The following is a 26,155-nucleotide window of genomic DNA, read 5'->3' as shown; positions in this document are numbered from 1 at the left end:
TCTCTTTAACAAAAAAAACAGTTTAGAGTAGATCTTTCATCTCTGGGTCTGAATCTAGCACAGAATGATTGATTGCAGAATGTGTTTTTTTTTCCAGCCTAAATATAATAGTTCCAAATAAAATAATTTTGCATAGTTTCAACTAACTGTGCAACCACAGTACAAAAGTACACGATTTGGTAGCCACAGGTAGGGTATACCATTTTCAATGTGTGCCCACTATACCTATTTGGTATCAACTGGGAAGAGATTTAATTTCCTATCCTCCAGATACTCTCTCAACTCCTCTCTCCCCCACCCCACCCCACCCCAAAGGTCATACAATTATTGAAGAATATACCACGCAGTGGAAAGGTTCCGGATTGCCCAGAAATGGTTTTCTAACTCTTCTAAATTCTCTGCCACTGTAGTTACTACCACTGTTATGTTGTCCAGGAATTTGCAGAAGGTCTTGGAGACATGGCAAAGAATGAGTATTTTATCGTGTTGGTACGAGATTTCAGCAACGGTGGGTAGAAAAGTGATTTATTTCAGAATAATAAAAATCAGGTTAAATAATATGCTATTAAATATTTGTCTGTTACGATCTCTGGAGTGCTTGCACTCATTTGGAACATTAGTTCACATTTAGATAAAAGATATTAGATTATGCTTGGCTCCAAATCATTTCGTAATGTAGGTGGGAGAAACATAAAAGATGCAAGGTCGAGAAGAGGAACTTTGGATCGTGTGCATATCGTATTTCAAACTCTCCTGCAGACTTCCTTAGTATTCTTATCAGTAATCTTGTGACTAGCTTTTCTTGTCCTTGTATTTAAGTGTTATAGGTAGCTTCATTTGCATTTTGTGCTCTTGGATCTTGTGACTACAACCTAAATTAGGCTATATATTCAAATGGAAAAGTTAATGGATTAAAACAAGATCTGAATAAAAAATCATTTGCTGATGTTTTGCACATGTTTTATCCTGCATCTATTGTTTCTGTCATGATCAGCCTGTTGTCTAGACGAGTTGAAACAGTTTGTTCTGTTTTTTGTTTCTAGCTTGCCAACTGTTTTAATCTTTATGGTATTGCACAACTTGTTATCACCTTTATAGCTCTACTCCACTACAAAATCAGAGAAACATGAGCCTATGTTTACTACTTTTAAGCTCTTGGTGAAACTTGGATTTTAATATTAATGCTTCACTGGTGTGCGGGGTTCTGTACTATTGTCAGTTTTGATACCCCTTATGGGTGTTTGATCTTAAATTGAATTGTGTAAATGAAACCATGTTTTAAACTGACAATTTGTGCGCACATTTATTTTTAGAATATTGCCTACAATATTTTTTCAATATAACTTACAATGAGGGAAATACTTGAACTGTTGAACATTTGAGAATTGAAATATTTTCTTGATCGCCTGGTTTTCAAATACACCCTAAATATTAAATATCTCCAATTTTGCAATTCAAACTTGTGATTAAAATAATAGCTCATAGTTTTATCACCATTTTCAAACTCTAGCCTTATTTTAAAGCCACTATATCAGGAAGTTTTCTAAAATTTGCATTTGTAGGCCTAACTCTATGAATTGCAAATCCTTATTTTCTTAGGAGGCAGACAGATAGGAATGAACATAGAAAGGAGAAGACTTGTTCTGAGAGTAGGTTATATTAAAAGGAAGAAATTTAGCTGAGCCTTCACTGAGATGAGAGCAAGAATTTAAATGGTAGCCTGAAAATTAAGCCCTGATTAAATAGTGTTTGAATGTGCAACTTAATTCTATTAAGAGCTTATAGATTAATTGATTCTTGACCATTCCTTGCAATATTGCTTTTGATGAAATGTAAAGTATCACTTTTTGGTACCTATTGTGAGTTCAACTTGGTCTTTATCAACTTTTCTCTTTCTCAAGTTCCAAAAACACACCTTTTTTGTGTGCCACTTTATGCAACCTACAAGTGCATGATATTGATCTCAATATGCCTGTTCTTGAGAGTTTATAAAGCAACTCCACTTGCAGTAACCAACCAGTGACAACGGGAGTATAACCACTGTCAGATGTGTGACTATATTCCAGAGTTAATGTGCTAACTACACTATTCCAACTTGCTGGATGCTTTGTGTGTATAATTGATGCACTTGTTTTAGATTGTGTTGTCAGGTTTTGCTGGTCCTTTGCAATGCTTTTACGTTCAATTTCAGTTTTTTCTCTATTCATTCAAAGGGTGTGGTGGTCACTGGCTTGGTCAGCATTCATTGCCCATCCCTAATTACCCTTGAAGCTTGTGATGAACTGCCTTCTTTAACTGTTGCAGCCCATATGGTGCACGTACCCACACTGCTGTTAGGTGTTCCTGCATCACGTGAACCATGATGGTTTGAAATTTTAGTTCTTCATTCTATTGATTATTACTGGCCAAGAATAACAAAATTCACATCAGATGTTGGAAATTGCATTTTCTCAAAAAATTCTTATGTACAGGTATAGTAACATTTGTTTCTTGGCACCTTGCCAAAGGTGGTGCTCTGTCTGAATTTAGCTGAATACTTTGCTGATACCTGCTGGCTGTGATGGGGAGTCCTTCCCCAATTGTCTGCCACTACACAGTTGAAGTAAGTTTCACTGAATAGTAATCAAAATAGAATATCTGGGCTCGGATTTTGCTGTGGTAATGACAGTGAAACTCAATTTCTGCTATCAGTACTCTCCTGAAACTGGCAGCAATTTCTTCTGTTGCATGTCGCTGTCAGTGATGCTACGCTTCTTCACAGGATGCGTTGTTGAGACCTCTGGAATGCAATTAACAGAGAATCTTTGTAATGACCAGGACTTCAATACTTGCACTATCAGTTTCACTGTAAAAAGCCTTGGAAAAAGTTACACACTTGAGTGAAATTTAACCGGGTTTTTATGGAATACTAACTTAATTGCAGCTGAACACCCTCACTGACCCTGAAACATTAATCTGGGGAATGCCAGATTTCTCCATAATAAAGTTTGCCTGAGCTCCTTTATTAATCCAGTTGATTACTTCCGTAGCTGAAAATTTTGAAGGAAATTCAGTATTTTAACTTCCTGGTTTGGTGTATGTGTGAATGTTGCTCACCTGCTACAACATGCAAGGAGGTTCCCTTGCCTTGGCACCAGATCTACAACTGCCATTGAGAAAAGAGCAGTTCTCCTACAGAATTTTCTTGATCGTTTGCGGCTAACTCTCCACAAGGCCATTGGCAAGCTGACTTCAAAAATCTAGCCTTCAATTTTGTTTTCTATTGCTGTTTCTGGGATCGCTGATGTATGATGTTGACTGTGGTAGTGCTATAACCACCCCAGCTGAAATCATCTAATGTGGAATGACCATGATCCTGTTGTTCAATACGCTCAGTTATATGCTACCAAACCTTTGTTGGAGTCCCCTTAGTTGCTTATAGGTTGTGTACTGTATGTACTTCATGCAAAAATATACTTTATTCATATCTGGAAGACACATTACAAAACATTTCAAATTCTTCACACGTGCAGTGGTATTCACATTTTGTCCATAGATCAAGATGCACTTGGGCGCTTCAGTTCAATAATAAAATTACAAACATTTCTATATTTTCATGACCGGGAGTACCATTTATTTTCAAACTACATACATGGTCATGTTGCATGGGTGCTTCAATAGATTTGTATTGCATTGGGATTGAGCACACAGTCCAAAGGGTTTTACCCAGTTACCAGCCTCTTGGTGTACATTTGCTGAAAACCCTTACACAGAGGTCTTTCGCCATTAAGCCATGGCGGTGGCTGCTTTGTATATACTGTGTTTTAAAAATGTTCTAATCCACCCTTAAAGTTACAAAGCTGCTCAGAATGGACCAGGCAAATCCAAATCCATTCCTTGCTTCAAAAAATAAATTCAAATTCCAATTCATGGTCCCCACAAGAGACAAATAAGATGCAAGCTGACATGATAAGACATTACACTTCATCTTGTGATGCTTGATCTACTCTAAGCTTAAAGTTATAAAGTCAATGCTCAGAATGGACCAGGCAAACCCGAATCCATTCCTTGCTTGCTGCACAAACCAAATTCGAAGGACGAGAATGTACTATGTTGACATCACAGAAGCCAAATCGTGGATTTGGCTTCTGTGTTGGTGTTGTGACCTTCAAACATCTGTTTGCACAACTAGCACAGCAAAAACTTTCTTGTTGCTAACTAGTTTGAAATCTGATATATTGTGTGAAAAGGACTGCATTTCCCTTTCCCTTAGGAAGGAAGTGGTGGCTACAGGGAGGAAATAAATGAGAATTACTGAGGCTGGATTTGAATCACTTGATTCCTATACCAAATTCATGTGGTACTGTTTTAAAATTGATCTGTCAATGCAAAGGAATTTTTACTTGAAGCATTTGGGAACAGAAAAAGGATGGTGAAAGAAAGATCAGTGCAGAGACCTTTGCTGTTTGTAATATATATAAATGATTTGGAGGAAAATGTAACTGGTTTGATTAGCAAGTTTGCAGACGACACACAGGTTGTTGGATTTGCAGATAGCGATGAGGCCCATCGGAGGATACAGCAGGATATATATCGCTTGTAGACTTGGGTGGAGAGATGGCAGATGGAGTTTAATCTGGACAAATGTGAGGTACTGCATTTTGGAAGGTCTAATACAGATAGGAAATATACAGTAAATGGCAGAACCCTTAGGAGTATTGATAGGCAAAGGGATCTGGGTGTACAGGTACACAGCTCACAAAGTGGCAACGCAGATGGAGAAGGTAGTCAAGAAGGCATACGGCATGCTTACCTTCGTCGGCTGGGGCATTGAGTTTAAAAATTGGCAAGTCATGTTGCCGCTTTATAGAACCTTAGTTAGGCCGCACTTGAAATATAGTGTTCAGTTCTGTCGCCACACTACCAGAAGGATGTGGAGGCTTTGGAGAGGGTACAGAAAAGATTTACCAAGATTTTGCCTGGCATGGAGGGCATTAGCTATGAGGAGAGGTTGGGGAAACGTGGTTTGTTCTCACTGGAACTACGGTTGAGGGGCGACCTGTTAGTCTACAAGATTGAGAGGCGTGGACGGAGTGGATAGTCAGAAGCTTTTTCCCAGGGTGGAAGAGTCAATTAATAGGGGGCACAGGTTTAAGATGCAAGGTTTACAGAGGGTGATGGGTGCCTGGAACTGCCAGGGGTGGTAATGGAAGGTGATACAGTAGTGACTTTTAAGGGGCGTCTTGACAAATACATGAATAGGATGGGAATAGAGGGTATCGTCCCCAGAAGGGTCGGGGTTTTAATTCAGTCGGGCAGCATGGTCGGTGCAGGCTTGGAGGGCCGAAGGGCCTATTCCTGTGTTGTAATTTTCTTTGTTCTTTGAAAACAAATCCTAGTAAGGACCATATGATTTACCTAACAGTCACTAACATTTTTCCTCCATGCTTGTATAGATCAAAGACAAGTTTAATGCTGCAGATCAGGTACATGGATATATGTAGCATTCCTGTACACTACACTGGCATAGACACAGGATAAAGTGAAAAAAGGCAGTTCCTGACTGTTCAAAAACTGACCCAACCCGACCATGACATTTAATGCTCCCCCTGAGCCAGTTTCCATCTTTCTTTGTTTAAATCTAGCATTGTGATTTTCTATATCTTTCTCCCTCTGCTTGTCTATTCACCCTTTTTTAAATGCATCTAAATGTTTGCTGTCAATACACCTGCGGTATTGAGCTTCATATTCTTACCACTCTTCTTGGGGAAAGAAGTTTTGTCTGAATTCCCTATTGCAGTGCTTCCCAAAATATTTTCCAATGCAACCTCATTTTAACACATGAAAATTAACATGAACCATATGCCAACCAAAACAAAGCAGCATTGTAATATTCAGTATATAATTGTGTATTCACACATCACAAATATGAAAATCTGTTTCAATACATGAAAACTTCTTCCATGTGGTTATTAGTCTAGCTCTCCTTTACCGGAATCTCTGAAAACCCTCTTCATTCTGGTCCAGGATGGACTACACGTGCTCCCTGCTGCACATTGGCTCCAATAAAGAAGGTGCCTTTAATCTGGTCCTATCACTGGGAACAGCCCCACCGCAGCCACCCTGTTCAGTTCAAATGTAGAACCAATAGCTTCGCTCTTCAGGGTTTGCAGGCTACATGATATTTACAAAGCCTCCCAACCACCCACTACGTACATTGCTCTCCCTCCTTTAAGCCTCAGGCTGAGAGGGGAGTGGGGCAGGGCAGGATACCCAAGCTTCAGGTACTTGGCACAGTTTTGGAGGAAGGGGAGCTTGTGATCCCATTCACTCTTTCTGCGATGTTGCCCCCAGTGGGGAGCAGTGTTATTAACTAAGGCAGTAATTCTTTTTATTCATAGAATGAAGAGGTTAAGTCTCTTTTGGCAGTTTCAGCTGATGGTGTGAAATGGCTGTGGTGCAACTAGGAAAGGATCTCTCTCTCTTTTAGATGCTCACTGACAATCTATAGCTTACTTTGTAAAATGGAGACTATGAATTAACAATGCCAAGACTGTCATTTCAGCTTTCCATCTGAACAATGCAAAGGCCAAGAAACAAGATGTCCAGTTGCCGCCACCACTTACCCACAACCCAATGCCAAAAATATCTTTTGAATCCCTCTTGCCTGCACAACGAGCTATTGGAAACACTTCCGTTCATTAAATGAGCATTGCTCTGACTTGTTCCACTTGTAGCGCAAGTGATCATCTCTTCCTTGGCCCAACCTCATGTGGAAAACCTGAGACTTAGCCACTCTGAAGATTATGGTTGGTGTTTGCAGTCAACCCAGGGGGTGTACCATGGAGAGGTGGGGAGTATTCCATTAAGGACTACAGGATTTTGGATGTGGTTGTGATTTTTCCTTTGGGTCCTTTGTCAATGGGAAGGCTTCTTTAGCTGTCAGTTGGTCTTTGAGAAATATATTTTCCCTGAGGACTAAGGAGATTCAGTAGCACAGGACGCCACTTAAGATGTTTTGTTCTCAACATTCCAGAAATAATTCTTCAGGTTTCCTGGAGTGGATGTTTAGTATGTTCTATGTGGTGGCTCCTGAGCCAGGTTGAGCAGCATACTCTGGGTAGATTGGGGCGATTGAAGCACTGCATAGTTGACTCTGCTGATCCAGGTGGTACCTGCCAGATTCAGCATAAGATTTATGCTCATCTTGACCCTGGCTCCAGTGCTCTGGAAGTGTTTCCAATAGCTCGTTGTGCAGGCAAGAGGGATTCAAAAGATATTTTTGGCATTGGGTTGTGGGTAAGTGGTGGCGGCAACTGGACATCTTGTTTCTTGGCCTTTGCATTGTTCAGATGGAAAGCTGAAATGACAGTCTTGGCATTGTTAATTCATAGTCTCCATTTTACAAAGTAAGCTATAGATTGTCAGTGAGCATTTTCTCAATTTCCTGAAATTCTTTAGACTGCAAAAACCGGGGCCAAGTCATCAGCATATATGTGAAGAGGCATGATTTTGTGGGATGGAGGTCACTGGTTACACAAGTTGGAGCTGGTGTAAGGCCTGATCCTTGTGGGGGCCAATCAGTGTACACCAGAAACTGGTTGCTGATCATGGAGTTGATTAGTAGTTGGGTTTTCAGAGATGATTTTGAAGAGTTTTAGTAGCATGCCTGTGCACCACACTGTGTATTAGGCACAGGATAAAGTCAACAAAGGCACTTCCTGACTGCAGGCCTTTCTGCGATCCATATTTGGTAAATTGTAGAATATCACATCCACAGTGGTACAGCTTTGCTGCAGGCTTGCAGGAAGTGGTCAGGATAGTAGAAAATTCTTGTGCTGAAGCCACAAATTGCCTTTAACTTTTTCCTGTAATGCAAGTTCTGATCTATTGCAATTGACCACTAATGGTAGTTCATTGTTGCATTATATATTTCTCATCAAACGGTATTGATTTTCACTTGAATGAGTAATTGCATTGTGATTTTTAATTGTTCAGCTGCCAAAGTTGATGCATGCTGGAAATTGCTAACTTGTGTAAAAGAAAATATGCTTTCTCTACTCTGCGTCTACCACACACAATACAAGTGGAGCCCAGTTTGCTGGGTTCTGGGGAAACAGTCTGCATGAAAAGATTTAAGCAGATAGGTGGTGCCACACGATCTCCTACATCAGTATCACGTTAAGCCCTGGGACCTTTGCCAGTTCACTTCCACAACGAAAGGCCCTTTTGTTTCTCACATCAGACCTATTGGCACCAAAGCTTGAGAAAGAGCCTCTGCAGGAATAGGTTAGATTGAACAAACAATCTGTTGTGTAATTGTACTAGTCAAGATTTGTGTCTCTTTCCTATTTTCCTGGAGCCAAGGCATTCTTTCCAAACAACAGGGCCACGTGATCCACTTTTCCAGGTAAGTTTACAAATGAAAGACTGGGGTTGAAATCTGACCTCTTTGCTAGCTTTCCCTACAACCCAGTTTAGGTGTCAAACCTTTACAAACTTTGACTATTTTTTCCAAATTCTGCAGTGGCCTAATCTGCTGCCCTTAAATGTTCCTTAACTTTTTTTGAACTTCCCTTAATGTGAAACCATGAGGAACACGGTGTTGGAACAGTTTTGTGCTGGCCAATGCCAGCTTAGTGACAAACTTCTTCTCTGCTGAAATCTTTGGGTTATGTGGTATCTGTGCTCCCTAGATGGGCATTTGTTTTGAACAAAAGGGTGGAAACCCAAGAACATTAGTGTAAGTAAGGATTCATCATTATATTCTGCGACCAAGTGTGACTCAACATTAACTTGTGCAAACATTTTGGTTTGTTGCTGTACAAACACTGGATGTGGCATTGTGTCTGAATCAATTTGGCAAAAACAGTTGGCTGCTAACTTGGCTGGCGGAGTTTGTCTGCTTATAGTGATGCACTTCAAAAGTAATCTGTTGGTATTGAAAGGTGGAACATGGCATTTCTAAAATGTATTGAGCTTATTTCTGAAGTCTATTTCTGAAGATTCTGTCTTGGTGGGAAAAGTATACACAAGTTGCTGCTCTACCAGAAGTAGCGATTGAAGCCCGTGGGCTTTGCAGATCTGCAGATTGATATGGCGGCAATTGTTGTGTTGCATTGGAAAGGTGCCTGGGAACTCGTGACCTGACTTGCCTTGGCTAACCTCAATCATTAAACTGTTGACAATATTTCAACATTTGTTGGGTGCTCGAAGTCTTGCTGACAGCCAGTGCCACCTCTTTTAGGCCTCATTATTGCCCTTGATTGTATCTCTGCTTGGAGAGAGGATCTTGGGGCTTTAGCCACAGCTGTTTCTTGAGTCATTGTAAACTTTGGCCTTTTTTATCTATCTTTTTTTACCACCACTCCTCCTAGTCTCCATTCCCAACGCTGAGTAATCCCTTGAGGGTCAGCTGGCAAGAAATCCAGCCATTGAGGAAGAAGTCAAGATATTGGCAAAGGAAGAACAAATAATTCCATTTTTAGAAATGGATCATTCCTTTTAATTTTGAGATGTGATTTTGGCTGTTGGCTTTCTCCATTTGTGGCTCCATTGCTTGTGCACATACAAAACTAAATCCATTGATCACAAAAGGACTTGGATATGTTGGTGGAGTTTGTTCTTGCATGTAGTTTGGTATGCCTGTCACAAACTATCCTGTCACAAGCCACCATCCACTGGAGATGCTGAGCTGTTGAAAGTGCACCTAGCTGATCTAGTGTATGCATTTGCGGGGTTCCGAACAGATTTTCATTTTGCAATCCAAATGTGTTGGAGTGTTGCGGGGTCTTAAGACCAACCCAGACATGCACAGTGGCAAACCTGACAGAGACAGGAACAACCATCCTTAACAAGCATGACTATCAACAAAATGTGCGTCATCCTTCATGATCGGTCCAAATTCGTATCCATTGGATCTGCTGCTCAAAATGGCCTTGATTGAAAGTAAGCCTAAAAAATGCTTGTTGGACTTGCGTAAGAGTGAGCTGCTGCGTGATCGACATGACAGTTCATTCTTGCGGCTTGCTACATCCACATGCATATGGACTTTCCAAGGCACAAGTGATATCCCTTTATGCTCTTGCCTATGACTGGTTCTGCACAACATGAATTTGCCAAATGGCTGGGTGAATTGTTACAATCTGTCTTGAGCAGGTTTCCCATGCACACAGTTCACATTTGCAAAGACCATACAGGACTTGCATATCAATAGTAATGCTTGTCCATATGCTCGCTTGACATTGCTAACCTATTCACCAATGTTTCACTGAAGGAAGCCCATAGGTATTTGCACTTCCATACTTTATCTTGACAATCTGGACCCACTACCATTGCACAAATCTGTATTCATCAAACCACACCAAATAGGTGGTTTTGCCATGGGATCCCCTCTAGGCCCAGATCTCTCAACTTTCGGTTCCATAACAAAAGTGTCTGCAGTATTTCCGAGTTGTTTTTAAATCCGCAGCTGCATGTAATAATTTGCTTGCACGTCTTAATGGGCTCTATCCTGTGCTCATCACTGAGCCATCAAATAAACTCCCTTTCCTTGACTTATTAGTTGAAAAATCTGTCAATGGGTTCTCTACCACCATCTACCAAAGCCAACTTCTCTGGTCAATGCACGTGTTGAGATTCTTGATTTGGCCTTATTGGCAACCTTGTACATAGGGCCCAAGCCATTTGCTCGCCATGTCGGCTTAATGCTGAAATAAGGCACATCAAAGGCATTCTGTGAGATAATGACTACACTGAGCAGATAATTTTGTGCTGTACAACAGGCAAACTCATGAACAGACCTAAGCCTGTTTCATCATTGGAGATAGACTGGACACTTTCAATCACCCGGGGGTTGGGGGGGGAGGTGGGGCGGCAAGGTATTTCAAATTTGAGTAACTGGTGAAACTTGCTGTTTCATACTGCTGCTTTGCAGTAGCAACACAAGTGGTATTCATTACGAACAGGATGCTGTCGTCAAGCCAACAATGCATTCTACCTATCACGCAAATGAGGAATGTAATACATAAATTCAGTGTCTGTGATGCTAGGTATGTAGGCCATATGTTCCAAAGACTGGAGGATTGTATCAAACAGCAGTTCCCTTCCACTGTTTGCTACAGGCAAAGTACAGACTAACCCAACCAACCTGTGCTCGCAAAAGTCTCTAATATTAGTTACGATTCTACGATTGGACAACATGCATGCTAGGTCTTGTACTGACAACCATTGGGCTTGCAGTGTCACATTTGCACGTGCTGGAAGCTACATGTGTTAATGCACAAGGCCCTGTTCTTTGCAGATAGAACATGAACATGTTCCCAGTCTCTGCAGTATTTTGTATACAATTAGTGCCTGTTTCAGCTAAGCAACATGAGTGACAACTGTTCAGTGGTTCATTCCTCTGGTAGTGCCTTGATGAATTGGAGTTGAGCTGCCTGGTTTAAGTTAATGCCTGGCAGTTAACTGCACTTGCCAACCAATCAGCATTCACACTCTTATACAGCATAAATTTGTTGATTTTCCTTGCATTGTATTCTTGTGAATATCTTAAGAGTGCAAGACGAAAAGCTTCAACAAAACAAAATGTTCAGCAATACTAAAATGAGATGCATTCAATCAAATATATTTTTTAAAACAGGACTGATAGATGTTTGGTCAAGGCAAGAGTGTTTTGGTCAATAATTCATGTTTCTTGATGTCAGTGGTTGAATGTAATCTCTCTTTGACTTCATATTATTTTGGCTACTCCAAAGGCCAACAACAGCAATTTGTTCCTCTAGCATCTAAACACAACTCTTTCCATTTAGCATCTAGCTGTTTTGAAAACTCTTGGAAGTCTATATATCTTCAACCATGTCTGGCAATTATTCAAATTACATCTTCTGTGTAGAAAAACGTACTTGTGGTACACGCGTGAATATTGGCCTGTAAATTCTTGGCTCCTCCGTGTTGGATTTGGGGGGCCCAAAGATGCGTTGGAGAATCCCTCTCTGAAGTTTCCAGATAAAGGTTTATACCCAATTGTCCAGAAGTGCTAACTTTGTACTGTGCTGAGAGTCACCAACCTGTGGGCCCAACCCCAAGTCTCCTCCAACCCATCCACTTTACCATCTTCCTGGCCTGAACCTATCTACTTTCCAGCAGCCAGTGCAATACAAGAGGCTTTGCCTCAGAGTTCACCTGTGTTGGACTCTGCTAGGGTCTGCGAGGGCTCTTGCTGCAGGCTCCAAGCAGCTCCAGCCAGCAGACATTTCAACCAAGTTTTGCAGAGCATGAGTGCGCTTTAACCGTGTGTAATTCCAGCGGGCCATCACTTGCCAATGCTGGCCCGTTGTGTATTTTTCAAACAAATGTGGAATGCAGCAAATGCTGCGGTGCTAAAGAATGTTTGTCAAGATTTATTTGAAGAGAACTAACCCCTTTACTGGTGCCTTCTGGTTAAAAGCATTGGCAGTCTTTTTCCAGTAGGTTGCAAAGCAACATGTGTTCTCTTTCTCCAACCCTGCCCTTGCCCCTTGTTGGAGGCACGTCAAAATTGGCAGTTGCCACCCTATACCGACTTGATGTTTGGTTGTAGGACTGTCTCAACTAACCACTGTGACTTCAGGAAATTATTAGTAAACGTGGAGAATGTGAGAACGGCAGAAATGTTTCAAAACAAATCACAACTAACTTGCATTATCAGCACAGCAACATGAAACTAATCTGTCACATCAGCCCAAAGTACTTCCGGTTTATCAAAAAAAAACAGTTGAGACGTTGAGCTAATACATCTGTTGGATCAAAAATGCTTTTCTGGTGAAGGCAGTGTCAGTGGACAGTAAGTGTTTTAGCTCTGAATAGTGGTTATTTAATTTGACATTGTTCTATATTAAATATCATAACATAATCGTTCCAGTGAACTGTTGTTGCAAAACAAAATCAGTTGTTTTTGTCCCCAATCATTAATCATTAGACTAGAGATCCTGGAAAATTGCAGAAACAATAAACAAATGTTTTCTGTTCCTCTTGGCCTATAACAGTGCAAGATAAATGAATCCAAGGCTTTTATGTGTTTGATCATTGTTTTTTTTCTTTTTGGCTTTATGTTTTCTAAATAGATTTAGTCCCTTCCCTTTACTAGATGCATGGTTGGTTATACTTGGTTATGGGCGATATTAATCCCTCATTCTAGCAGAACTGGATTTGAGCTCTTATTTTGTCCTTTAAGCAGTCAGACAAAGGCGGTCTGTATAAATTATTTCAAGCTCAATTCAAAGTGACTGTGCCATCTCATGCACTGTTAAAATATGATTTAAATGATTTTTAAGTGAAGCAAATAATTTATTTTGCTATGTTAACTTGGACTTTGTGTATATGTTCACTTTTTGACAATTTGCCATTATTGTGAATAGTTTGTATTAAAATTAGTACTGTAGAGTTGAAAACAGGATTTAGCTTGTTGCTGTCAGCAGACTACTGGAAAATAAATACTGGACGAGTGCCCCTTACAGTGTGCCTGGAAGTCGTGTAAGCAAATAAGTGTAAAGATTCTAGATATTTCTAATGGTGACTAGAATGTGCTTCAGTTACAATTTGTTAACCAACTGCATGTAGTCGTCTTGTTCTGTTTCTTTCTCGACATGAAATCTCCCCATTTTAAGTTTTTTAAAATTTATTTATATTAGCGTTGCATGTAGGCTTACATTAACACTGCAATGAAAGGTGACACAGGCTAGTCTCTGTAGTTGGCAGTCTTGCCAGGCCAGAGCATTTATTTTGCAGGGTTGTTTCCAAAGCCACATCAAAATTAATCAACTCGGACTTTGCTGCCCAAGTAACAATGAATTCACTTGCACTCTGTTATGAATGTGTAACTTGCCTACCAATTTGTGACAAGGGCCCTGTTTGCCCTCAACTTTGTTTCATGAAATTCCTGCATTTGTCCTTAAATTAATCCTTAAATTTCGAATCAAACTGATGAGGGACTTGAATTTAACTTTGATTCCTTTTTTAAAATGCATTCCAGCTTTGCCATGCGACTGTTTTCACTCAACTATTCCAGCCTGTAATTATTCACTCGGTGAACAATTTTGGAGTCTCGTTCCTAAAGGAGTAAATTGTTAGATTTTAAGTTTTAACATTTTTATATTTAATTTTTTTCCTTTGTCTCAGTCCATTCTTCTTTACTTTCGCTACCTGAATTGACTAACTCGCTCTTCTCAGTGTGTTCCATTATCAGCTTGGACTTTCAGTAACTTAGAGAATCTCAGAATTGTTGTCAGCGAAGGACATTCAGCCCATCATGTCTGCACTGGCTCTCCAAATGAGCAATTTACCAAGTGCCATTGCTCTGCCTTCTCCTAGTAATCCTTTCAGAAAGCAGTTTTTGAATGCCTTGATTGAACCTGCCTCTGCCACATTCTCAAGCAATGTATACCAGACCCTCGCCACTATGCATGAAATCCTTTTAAGCCTTGTTGCTTTTGCTGCTTTTTCCATTTACTTTAGATCTGTATCCTCTCATTCTTGATCATTTCATGAGCGAACAGGGACCCAGGTTCTATTTCCCCTTGGGTCGCTATCTGTGTGGCGTTCGCACATTCTCCCCATGTCTGTGTGGGTTTCCTCCCACAGTACGAAAGATGTGCTGGTTAGGCGCATTGACCATGCTAAATTCTCCCTCTGTGTACCTGAACAGGCGCCGGAGTGTGGCGACTGGGGGATTTTCACAGTAACTTCATTGCGGTGTTAATGTAAGCCTACTTGTGACAGTAATAAACTTTAAATGTTTTTCCTTACCTACTTTGCCCAGACCCTTTAAGATTATGAATCCGCAATCAAATCTCTCCTCCGTCATCTCCAAGAACTTGTAGGGCAAAAGAACCTTCACTAAAAGGTGAGGGACGAGTTGTCTAACTGGCCAGGGCACAAATCCCTGCACTAGCAAAATCTGGCGGGTTGTCTTTGAAATGCTTTTCAGTACATTTTCTGCAGTCCGCATTATTACCTTATTTAACTTAGTGCTAGCACTGTTTCAACTGCTAGCAGCGATACCAAAGCAAATGGAACTCGTGGTCACTTTAGCTAGGAATTTTGTGCTGATGTATTTATAATTACAAAAAAATTGTTCAATTTTCAACCTCTTGTCAAGTTTCCTGATTTGGAGCTATATTTCCTTCTCTGTCACTAAAACGCCCTACACCACATGGACTGCAACAGTTCACCACTACTATGTTGAGGGTAATTAGGAATGGGCAATATTGGATGCTCATGTCCCATGAATAAATAAAATAGTATAGGGTGTGAAATCACACTGTAGGGAAGCCTGTATAAGAAGGGCAGATCAGGAAATCCTTTGTGCAAGCTCCCTCTTATTTTACGCTCAATTTGGATGATCAGGCAGCATGCCTGCTTTGAGGAATTCCTCAACCAACTAAAATTGTACTGATGTGTATGTATATATTTTTTAAAAATTGCACTGATGTATTTGTACTATTCTGGCATATGCTGTTTATCTAGGCTGGGTCATCATAATCCCACACAGCACCTGCAACAGTGAGGATGACTCACCCAATTTTACTGAAGTATTTCTGTAAACAATTCTTGTGGGTGTACACATTGACATCTTGAAAGATATCAATGTGCCAAGTATCTAGCAATAGTTTGTGACCATTTTTAGACTTTGAAAGTCCATCCTCGTTCCTGAAGAATTGAACATTCTGCCCAGAGTTATTGTATTTGATCTTTATGTAATTTCTGAATCAGTATCAGAAAAGCCTAAGGACTCACTTTCAGTTTTGGTTTTAGAATGAGGAGCTAGGTGGAAAGCAGTGTTTCTCTCTCTCGCTCGCTCTGGTATTATAAATTCTGCTGGCTAACTGGAAGCAAAGCTGTTTGCCTTCCTGGAGTGAACATTTCTGCTGTGGTGGTTTATTAGATAGTACCTAGAGCTTGCTCGCGCTCTCTCTCTCTACCTGGTATTTTGGGAAGCTGTTCTGACTTCAAGCTCATGGGTGTGTGTCTCAAGTGAACTGCAGCATTTAACCAAAGGACTGAGTTCCCGCATCACGTGAACATTTGTATTTGCTGTGATAAACCTGTGGCATAGGGGAGGTGATGGCCTAGTGGTATTATCATTAGATTATTAATCCAGAAACTCAGCTAATGTTCTGGGGACCTGGGTTCAAATCCCACCACAAATAAAATCTGGAATTAAGAATCTACTGAAGACCATGAAACCATTGTACATTGTCGAAAAAACCCATCTGGTTCACTAATGTCCTTGAGGGAAGGAAATCTGCCGTCTTTACCCAGTCTGGCCTACATGTGACTCCAGAGCCACAGCAATGTGGTTGACTCTCAACTGCCCTTGGGCAACGAGGGATGGGCACTAAACGCTGGCCAGCCAGCAATGCCCTATGTCTCATGAATGAAGAGGGGGGAAAAAAGGGTTTTGTTTATGGAATTTGTTTGGTTGGAACGGTATGTAGCTGTGAAGTTTGTACAATATCATGGTTGTTTTTATTCTTGTTTGTAATTGGTAAAAGTTATTGCTAATTTTCTTTTGATACATGTTAACTGTATTCCGAAGTAAACTTTGATAAAAACACTCTAGTGGGCCATTTGAATCATACCTGAAATGAAGCATCTCATTGTCAGAAATGTGCTGAGTGCTATAAAAAATTAAGGTGTGTTGCATGTTGTAACAAAACAGATTTTTGGATTTCTTTTGTGAATATTTGATGAGTGATATCAAGTGGCTTTGTCCCTTTTGAAATTTTCACTTTCTCTCTCCACACACTACATCAATTGCTCATAGTGATCTCAGATTGAGTTAATCATTTTATGCTACTGTATAGATTTGATTTATTATTGTCACATTAACATAGTGAAAAGTATTGTTTCTTGCGTGCTATACAGACAATGCATACCGTTCATAGATAAGCAAAGGAGAGTGCAGAATGTAGTGTTACAGTCATAGCTAGGGTGTAGAGAAAGATCAACTTAATGCAAGGTAAGTCCATTCAAAAGTCTGACAGCAGCAGGGAAGAAGCTGTTCTTGAGTTGGTTGGTACGTGACCTCAGACTTTTGTATCTTTTTCCCAAAGGAAGCAGGTGAGAGAGAGAATGTCCGGGATGCGTGGGGTCTTTAATGATGCTGGCTGCTTTGTTGAGGCAGCAGGAAGTGTAGACAGTCAGTGGATGGGAGACTGGTTTGCGTGATGGATTGGGCTACATTCACGACCTTTTGTAGTTCCTTGCAGTCTTGGGCAGAGCAGAAGCCATACCAAGCTGTGATACAACCAGAAAGAATGTTTTCTATGTTGCATCTCTAAAAGTTGGTGAGAGTCGTAGCTGACATGCCAAATTTCCTTAGGTTACTAACTCAGGATTGTGTGGGAGTTCTATTCATTTGATTATAGAAATATTTTGCTAACCTACCTCTGACAGCATTTCTCAGTGTTTGCAAGAAGTGCAGCTGAAGCTTTATTTTAGTGGTTAGATAAAGGTTTTTAATTTGTTCGCATTTTAGAAACACATGCCTTGTTCATAATTAAATGTCACTGCTTTCCCTGCAGTGCATTATCAGTGGTAGTACAAGTGATGTGGTATTGTTTAAAAATGCTTCACTTTGACTTTTGCATATATTCTATTGTACAAAATAACTTTATTTGCTTTTAGGGTTTATCTGAGTACAATGTATTCTAACTAGTGGACTTCTCCTGTGGAGAAGTAAATACCTACTAATAAAGTAGTTTGTGATATGTACCGACCGTTCACATTGTAGGGCCTAACGTGTGTTGTCGCACCTTGACTATAGAATAAAAAGAGCTCTTGGTGGGTTGGAATGGAGTTTGATATTGAGATACAAAGAACAATACAACACAGGAACAGGCCCTTCGGCCCTCCAAGCCTGTGCTGCTCCCTGGTCCAAACTAGACCATTCTTTTGTATCCCTCCATTCCCACTCCGTTCATATGGCTATCTAGATAAATCTTAAACGTTCCCAGTGTGTCCGCCTCCACCACATTGCCTGGCAGCGCATTCCAGGCCCCCACCACCCTCTGTGTAAAATATGTCCTTCTGATATCTGTGTTAAACCTCCCCCCCCCATCGCCCCCTTCACCTTGAACCTATGACTCCTCGTGAACGTCACCACCGACCTGGGGAAAAGCTTCCCACCGTTCACCCTATCTATGCCTTTCATAATTTTATACACCTGTATTAAGTCTACCCTCCTCCTCCGTCTTTCCAGGGAGAACAACCCCAGTTTACCCAATCTCTCCTCATAACTAAGCCCCTCCATACCAGGCAACATCCTGGTAAACCTCCTCTGTACTCTCTCCAAAGCCTCCACGTCCTTCTGGTAGTGTGGCGACCAGAACTGGGCGCAGTATTCCAAATGCGGCCGAACCAACGTTCTATACACCTGCAACATCAGACCCCAACTTTTATACTCTATACCCCGTCCTATAAAGGCAAGCATGCCATATGCCTTCTTCACCACCTTCTCCACCTGTGACGTCACCTTCAAGGATCTGTGGACTCGCACACCCAGGTCCCTCTGCGTATCTACACCCTTTATGGTTCTGCCATTTATCGTATAGTTCCCCCCTACATTATTTCTACCAAAATGCATCACTTCGCATTCATCAGGATTGAACTCCATCTGCCATTTCTTTGCCCAAATTTCCAGCCTATCTATATCCTTCTGTAGCTTCTGACAATGTTCCTCACTATCTGCAAGTCCTCACTATCTGCAGGTTACTGTTGCTTCCTCAGCATTCTCTTATCCTAGGCTGCACCATGTAAGCCATAGAATTTATTTTCTGGCAGCTTAAATAACAAATAATGTTAATCCTCCACATTAATCTCTAGTGAACTAGATGAAGGAACATATTCTGTAACTTTTAAGAAGCAATAGTTTACAGAAAGTAGAACACAGAATTGACAACATGGTGTGTGTTCTAAGCACATGTATTGCAAGTGCACACTAAATACTTAAATGTAATGAGGGTCTCTGCCTCCACCACTCTTTCAGGCAGTGAGTTTCAGACTTCTACCATCCTTTGGGTGAAAAGGTTTTTCCTCACTTCCCATCTAAATCTCCTGCCCCTTATCTTAAATCAATGCCCCATGGATCATTGATCCTTCCACCAAAGGGAAAAGTTTCTTCCTGTCTATCCATGCCCCTCATAATTTTATACATTTCAATCATGTCCCCCTCCGTCTCATATCACATATCTTGTATCCTTTGATCCCTTTAGCCCAAAAGGCTATATCTAACTTCTTGAAAATATACAACATTTTGGCATCAACTACCATCTGTGGTAGCGAATTCCATAGGTTCACCATTCCCTGGGTGAAGAAACGTCTCCCCTTAGTCCTAAAAGGTTTACCCTTAATCTTAGACTATTATCCCTGGACACCCCCACCATCAGGAACATCCTTCCTGCATCTATCCTGCCTAAACCTGTTAGAATTTTATAGGTTTTTGAGATTCCCCTCATTCTTCTGAACTCCAGCAAATACAATCCAACTCAATCTCTCCTTGTACGTCAGTCAGATCTAGCAATAGCTTGTCACCATTTTTAGACTTTGAAAGTCCATCCTTGTTCCTGAAGTATTGAACATTCTGCACAGTTATTGTATTTGATCTTTATGTACTGTCAGATAAGAAATTTCTCCTCATCTGTCTTAAATGGGTAACCCCTTATACTCTGAGATTATGCCTTCTGGACTAGATTCTCCTACAAGGGGAAATAAGCTCTCTGCATTACCCTGTAAAGCCCCCTGAGAATCCTATTCTTCTAAACTCCAGTCAGTACAGGCCCAACCTACTGAACCTCTCTTCAGGAGAAAATCCCTCCAAACGCAGGATCAGCTTAGTGAACAATTGGACTGCCTCCAATGCCAATATATCTTTACATAGGGAGCCAATACTGTTCTCTACCTAAACAGGAGAATTATTGGCATTTAACGAATGTGTCTTTGCATTGAAAGGATCATTGCAGGAAAGAATAATCTTAAACACCATATTCTGATCCAGTAAACTTAAATGTTAGTGATGTGAAGGGTAATATTGTGTAAGCAGGAATAAATGGCAGTGTCTCAATATGTAAAGCTACTGAAACTTTATTTCTTTAACATTTATCTTGAAAGATGTTCATGGCTGTAGAACTACAGGTATGTGCCCACTCATTAATAGTCTAATTCTGATTTCAGATTTTTAATACTTTATTTCCGAAGTAACTTTTTTGAGAGCTCTATGAATTAGGAGGATTTGATGAGAACATCATTCAACACATTTGAATAAGTTTTTTTTTAGTTTCACTTATGGCATGTTTCATTCTGTTGGATGTGGTTTGTTTCATTCATTAGTAGAAATTTAGGTTATAAGTTATGGGGAAGGGGAGAGATTTCTACCATGGCCGGATCCTGAAGAAAACGACTGGGTTGGTGGGTCTTGCTGTGGCCCAGAATCTTGACGAGACGTTGAGTACTCCAGAAATCTTGCTGATCTGCAATCCATGCCTCAGGATTCAACCTATAGGAAGTACACTGAGTAGACCATCAATGAATGGTTTAATTTGGTAAAGTCGGAGCGTGATATTCAAAAACTAGAAGACAAAATCAACTGCGGACAGATAGAGGAAGTCATTTCACAGGCTGAGAATGAACTTTCTCTGGCACATAAAATGGCCAAGTGGAAAGCTTGGGAGCCATTAATAGAAGAAGCCCCTCACAATTGATGGAAATGGCCACTTTAAACTTTATGTAAATTACACTGCTTTATTTGGCAAAACATATTGTCCGTTCTGTCAATTATAAGCTGTACTGTTGTCAAAAAATCATGTGGTTAAATTTTGCAGCAATGGGCCATCCCAATTTTAGCAAACACAATTGAACCAGCACTTCACGTGCAAGCAGCTGTTCACGATTGCTTGGAGACATGACCTTGACTGAAATTGACACAGTCTTTCAATCTGGTGATGTAATACAAGGGATTGAGCAGGTTATAAATCAGCCAAGCTCTTTAAATGAAAGCACATTAAATGTGGATAATGGAAGTTAGAAAATGATGGAAACACAACAGATTAGCTGAGGGGTTTAAAAAAAAAGGTAGCATGGACAAGTTGGGCCGAAGGGCCTGTTTCCATGCTGTAAACCTCTGACTCTATGACAGCAGATCAGTCAGTATCCGAAATGGCGTAGGCAGTTACCTAGTTGTTTCAAACTGCTATAACGTCTCAAAGGAATGATACAGAACACACCTCCAACATCCACCTAGGCACAGGAAACAATAGTGGCACACGGAGTCCTGTTGACCCTGAAAAGTCACCCTTGCTAACATCTGGGGACTTGTATCAAAATTGGGAGAGATGTCCAGCAGATTGAGCAACAGCCTGATAATCATAAGACAGAGATGAGGAGACATCTTTTCACCCAAAGAGTGGTGAGCCTGTGGAATTCATTACCACAGGAAGTAGTTGATGCCAAAACATTGAATGTATTAAAGAGGCGGCTAGATATAGCACTTGGGGTGAATGGGATCAAAGTTTATGGGGAGAAAGCAGGATTAGGCTATTGAGTTGGGCAATCAGCCATCATCATAATGAATGGTGGAGCTGGCTCAAAGGGCCACGTGGCCGCCTCCTATCGTCTATGTTTCTATACTTAACGAATCATAACCTACAGATAACATGGTATATCCTGTCCCACCAGCAGACAGACCCACTGGTTGGAATCATACCTAGAATAAAGGAAAGGTGGTTGTTGGAGGTAAATCATCTCCATCTCAGGACATTGCTGGTGTAGTGTTGTAGGCCCAACTGTCTTCAGTTGTTTCATGAATTACCTTCCTTCCATCATAAGGTTGGAAGTGGGGATTTTCATTGACTCTACAATGTTCAGCACCACGTGCAACTACCCAGATACCGAAGCAGTCTATATCCAAATCCAGCTAGACCTGGGCAACATCCAGGCTTGGGCTGACAATGGCAAGGATGTTTCACACCACAAGTGCCAGGCAATGACCATCTCCAACAAGAGACAATCCAACCATTTTCCCACGACACATTTATGGCATTACCATCGCTGAATGCCCCACTATCAACCTGGGAGTTACCACTGACTAAACTGGACCAGCTTCTTGGTGAGTTACTCCCCTCTCTCCTGTCCACCATATGAAGGGGGGAAGTCAGGAATGTGATGGAATACTGTCGTCTTGCCTGGGTGAGTGCAGCCCCAACAACATGGATCTGGTGCTGGGAAATGAGCCAGACCAGGTGCTAGACTTGGAAGTTGGTGTGCATTTTGGTGATAGTGACCACAATTCGGTTACGTTCACCTTAGTGATGGAAAGGGATAGGCATGAACCTCGGGCCAGTGGTTTTAGCTGGGGGAAGGGTAATTATGAGGCTATTAGGAGAGAATTAGGAAACATAGGTTGGACTAGGAGATTACAGGGACTGGGAACGTCCGACATGTGGAGTTTTTTCAAGGAGCAGCTACTGCGAGTCTGTGATAGGTATGTCCCTGTCAGGCAAGGAGGAATTGGTAGGGCTAGGGAACCGTGGTGCACCAAAAAAGTTTCTTTGTTGGTTAAAAAGAAAAAGGAGGCTTATGTTCGGATGAGACGTGAGCACTCGGGTAGTGCACTAGAAAGCTTTAGATTGGCTAAGAGGGAGTTGAAGAGCGAGCTTAGAAGGGCTAAAAGGGGACATGAGAAGACTTTGGCGGATAGGGTTAAAGAGAATCCTAAGGCGTTCTATAGGTATGTCAAGAACAGAAGGTTGGTTAGGGCAAGTTTAGGGCCAGTTATAGATGGCAGAGGGAAGTTATGTGTGGAACCGGAGGAGATTGGTGAAGCATTGAACCAATATTTCTCTTCGGTGTTCACGCAAGGGGACATGAATATAGCTGAGGAGGACACTGGGTTGCAAGGGAGTAGAATAGACAGTATTACAGTTGATAAGGAGGATGTGCAGGATATTCTGGAGGGTCTGAAAATAGATAAATCCCCTGGTCCGGATGGGATTTATCCAAGGATTCTCTGGGAGGCAAGAGAAGTGATTGCAGAGCCTCTGGCTCTGATCTTCAGGTCGTCGTTGGCCTCTGGTATAGTACCAGAAGATTGGAGGTTAGCGAATGTTGTCCCATTGTTTAAGAAGGGGAACAGAGACTTCCCCGGGAATTATAGACCGGTGAGTCTCACTTCTGTTGTCGGCAAGATGTTGGAAAAAATTATAAGGGATAGGATTTATAGTTATTTGGAGAGTAATGAATTGATAGGTGATAGTCAGCATGGTTTTGTGGCAGGTAGGTCGTGCCTTACTAACCTTATTGAGTTTTTTGAGAAAGTGACCAAGGAGGTGGATGGGGGCAAGGCAGTGGACGTGGTATATATGGATTTTAGTAAGGCGTTTGATAAGGTTCACCATGGTAGGCTTCTGCAGAAAATGCAGATGTATGGGATTGGGGGTGATCTAGGAAATTGGATCAGGAATTGGCTAGCGGATAGGAAACAGAGGGTGGTGGTTGATAGTAAATATTCATCATGGAGTGCGGTTACAAGTGGTGTACCTCAGGGATCTGTTTTGGGGCCACTGCTGTTTGTAATATTTATTAATGATCTGGATGAGGGTATAGTTGGGTGGATTAGCAAATTTGCTGATGACACCAAAGTCGGTGGTGTGGTAGACAGTGAGGAAGGGTGTCGTAGTTTGCAGGAAGACTTAGACAGGTTGCAAAGTTGGGCCGAGAGGTGGCGGATGGAGTTTAATGCGGAGAAGTGTGAGGTAATTCACTTTGGTAGGAATAACAGATGTGTTGAGTATAGGGCTAACGGGAGGACTTTGAATAGTGTGGAGGAGCAGAGGGATCTAGGTGTATGTGTGCATAGATCCCTGAAAGTTGGGAATCAAGTAGATAAGGTTGTTAAGAAGGCATATGGTGTCTTGGCGTTTATTGGTAGGGGGATTGAATTTAGGAGTCGTAGCGTTATGTTGCAACTGTACACAACTCTGGTGCGGCCGCACTTGGAGTACTGTGTGCAGTTCTGGTCCCCACATTACAGGAAGGATGTGGAGGCTTTGGAGAGGGTGCAGAGGAGGTTTACCAGGATGTTGCCTGGTATGGAGGGGAGATCCTATGAGGAGAGGCTGAGGGATTTGGGATTGTTTTCGCTGGAAAGGCGGCGGCTAAGAGGGGATCTTATTGAAACATATAAGATGATTAGAGGTTTAGATAGGGTGGATAGTGATAGCCTTTTTCCTCTGATGGAGAAATCCAGCACAAGGGGGCATGGCTTTAAATTGAGGGGGGGTAGTTATAGAACCGATGTCAGGGGTAGGTTCTTTACCCAGAGGGTGGTGAGGGATTGGAATGCCCTGCCAGCATCAGTAGTAAATGCGCCTAGTTTGGGGGCGTTTAAGAGATCCGTAGATAGGTTCATGGACGAAAAGAAATTGGTTTAGGTTGGAGGGTCACAGTTTTTTTTTTTAACTGGTCGGTGCAACATTGTGGGCCGAAGGGCCTGTTCTGCGCTGTAATGTTCTATGTTCTAACACAAAATTGACACCATCCAGGTCAAAACAACCTGCTTGATTGGCAGCCCATCAGTTAGCTTCAGCACTCGCTCCCATCACCACTGATGCATAAGAACATAGGAGCATAAGAAATAGGAGCAGGAGTAGGCCATCTAGCCCCTTGAGCTTGCCCCGCCATTCAATAAGATCATGGCTGATCTGATAGTGGTTTAGTTTCACTTACCCGCCTGCTCCCCATAACCCTTAATTCCTTTATTGATCAGAAATCTATCTACCTGTGACTTAAACATATTTAACGAGGTAGCCTCCACTGCTTCAATGGGCAGAGAATTCCAGAGATTCACTACCCTCTGAGAGAAGAAGTTCCTCCAACTCTGTCCTAAACTGACTCCCCCTTATTTTGAGGCTGTGTCCTCTAGTTCTTGTTTCCTTTCTAAGTGGAAAGAATCTCTCTACCCTGTCTAGCCCCTTCATTATCTTGTATGTCTCTATAAGATCTCCCCTCAGCCTTTGAAACAGTGGCAGCAGTGTACACCATGTACAAATTCTATGCAGTACAGCAACTCGCCAAGACTCCTTCAACAGCACCTTCCAAATATTCAATCTAGAAAGATGCCTGGGGACATCACTACCTGGAAGTTCCCCTCCAAGCCACGTGCTGTCCTGACTTGGAACTATATCACCATTCGTTTACTGGCTAGGTCAAAATCCTGGAACTCCCTTCCTGTCAGCACTGTGGGTGTTTCTACCACATGGCTTGCAGTGATTCAAGCAGGCAGCTCACCACCACCTTCTCGAGGGCAATTGGAGATGGGCGATAAATGTTGGCTAAGCCAGCAATGCCACAAATGAATTTTTTAAAAATGTGCAAGGATATGGCATAATGGATGAACCACAAAAATGCTAGTTCAGAGCTGCAGCATTGGGAACGTTAAGATTTTGGGTCTGGTAGGCTAGGAAATGGAGGGGAGACGCCAAGCAGGTTGATGGAATGTTCTTTATCTTTGTGACAAAGAAATCTAGGCTCCTGTCATTCAGAGATGAGGGTGGAGGTGAGAGGGGTTTAGGAAGACAGTTAGCAACAGAGAAAAGAAGCTGCGGGTTATCTGCGTTTCAGGATGATTCTGGAACTGTAGCCTCCAATTTTGATGCTTCTTTGTGATTCTTTGTTTCTCACCATTGAGTGACTAAATTGTGAAATGCTGTGTTTACATATAATTGATCGAGGATTCCTGCATGATGAGCCTAAAATTAAAATGTTTTAAATACATTTATCTATTGGTATTAAGTACTAGGCTCTAAACAGATGTGAAATACATGAAGATTTATTTTTATAACTGTTTATTTTTTCATTTATTTGCAGTGGGTAAAGAAAACAACTTGTTTCCAAGAAACAATCCAAAAAACTTATTTACTTCAAAGTCACTGGGGGGGAGATCTGCAACTTTATTTCCAAATTATTTCACTGTAGATATGCTTGCCTCTCTTTTTGACCACCCACTCTCCACCTCTCTGCCTCCAGCTTTGCAACAGTGTAACCTCTGCTTTATTGTAAGCGTATCGTGGGAGATTTTCTGAAGTTTTCCTAGTTGGAAAGTTTTGTGGATGCAGTTGGTTTCAATGAACTTTAATAACCAAAG

The 26,155-nt window shown here is 41.4% G+C and overlaps 1 protein-coding gene and 1 pseudogene across 1 annotated transcript in view; both read left to right on the top strand.

Annotated features, from left to right (window-relative positions):
- Positions 1-26,155, top strand: part of map3k1 (mitogen-activated protein kinase kinase kinase 1, E3 ubiquitin protein ligase) — a 110,923-nt gene that overhangs the window by 21,902 nt on the left and 62,866 nt on the right. The gene's annotated exons all lie outside the window — the stretch shown is intronic.
- Positions 16,376-20,735, top strand: LOC144497537 (NADH dehydrogenase [ubiquinone] 1 alpha subcomplex subunit 5-like; annotated as a pseudogene).

Source organism: Mustelus asterias, chromosome 1, assembly GCF_964213995.1.
Source record: "Mustelus asterias chromosome 1, sMusAst1.hap1.1, whole genome shotgun sequence".
Taxonomy (NCBI): Eukaryota; Metazoa; Chordata; class Chondrichthyes; order Carcharhiniformes; family Triakidae; genus Mustelus; species Mustelus asterias.
Note: the sequence above shows the minus strand (reverse complement) of the source record. Positions and strands in the feature narration are given on the sequence as shown.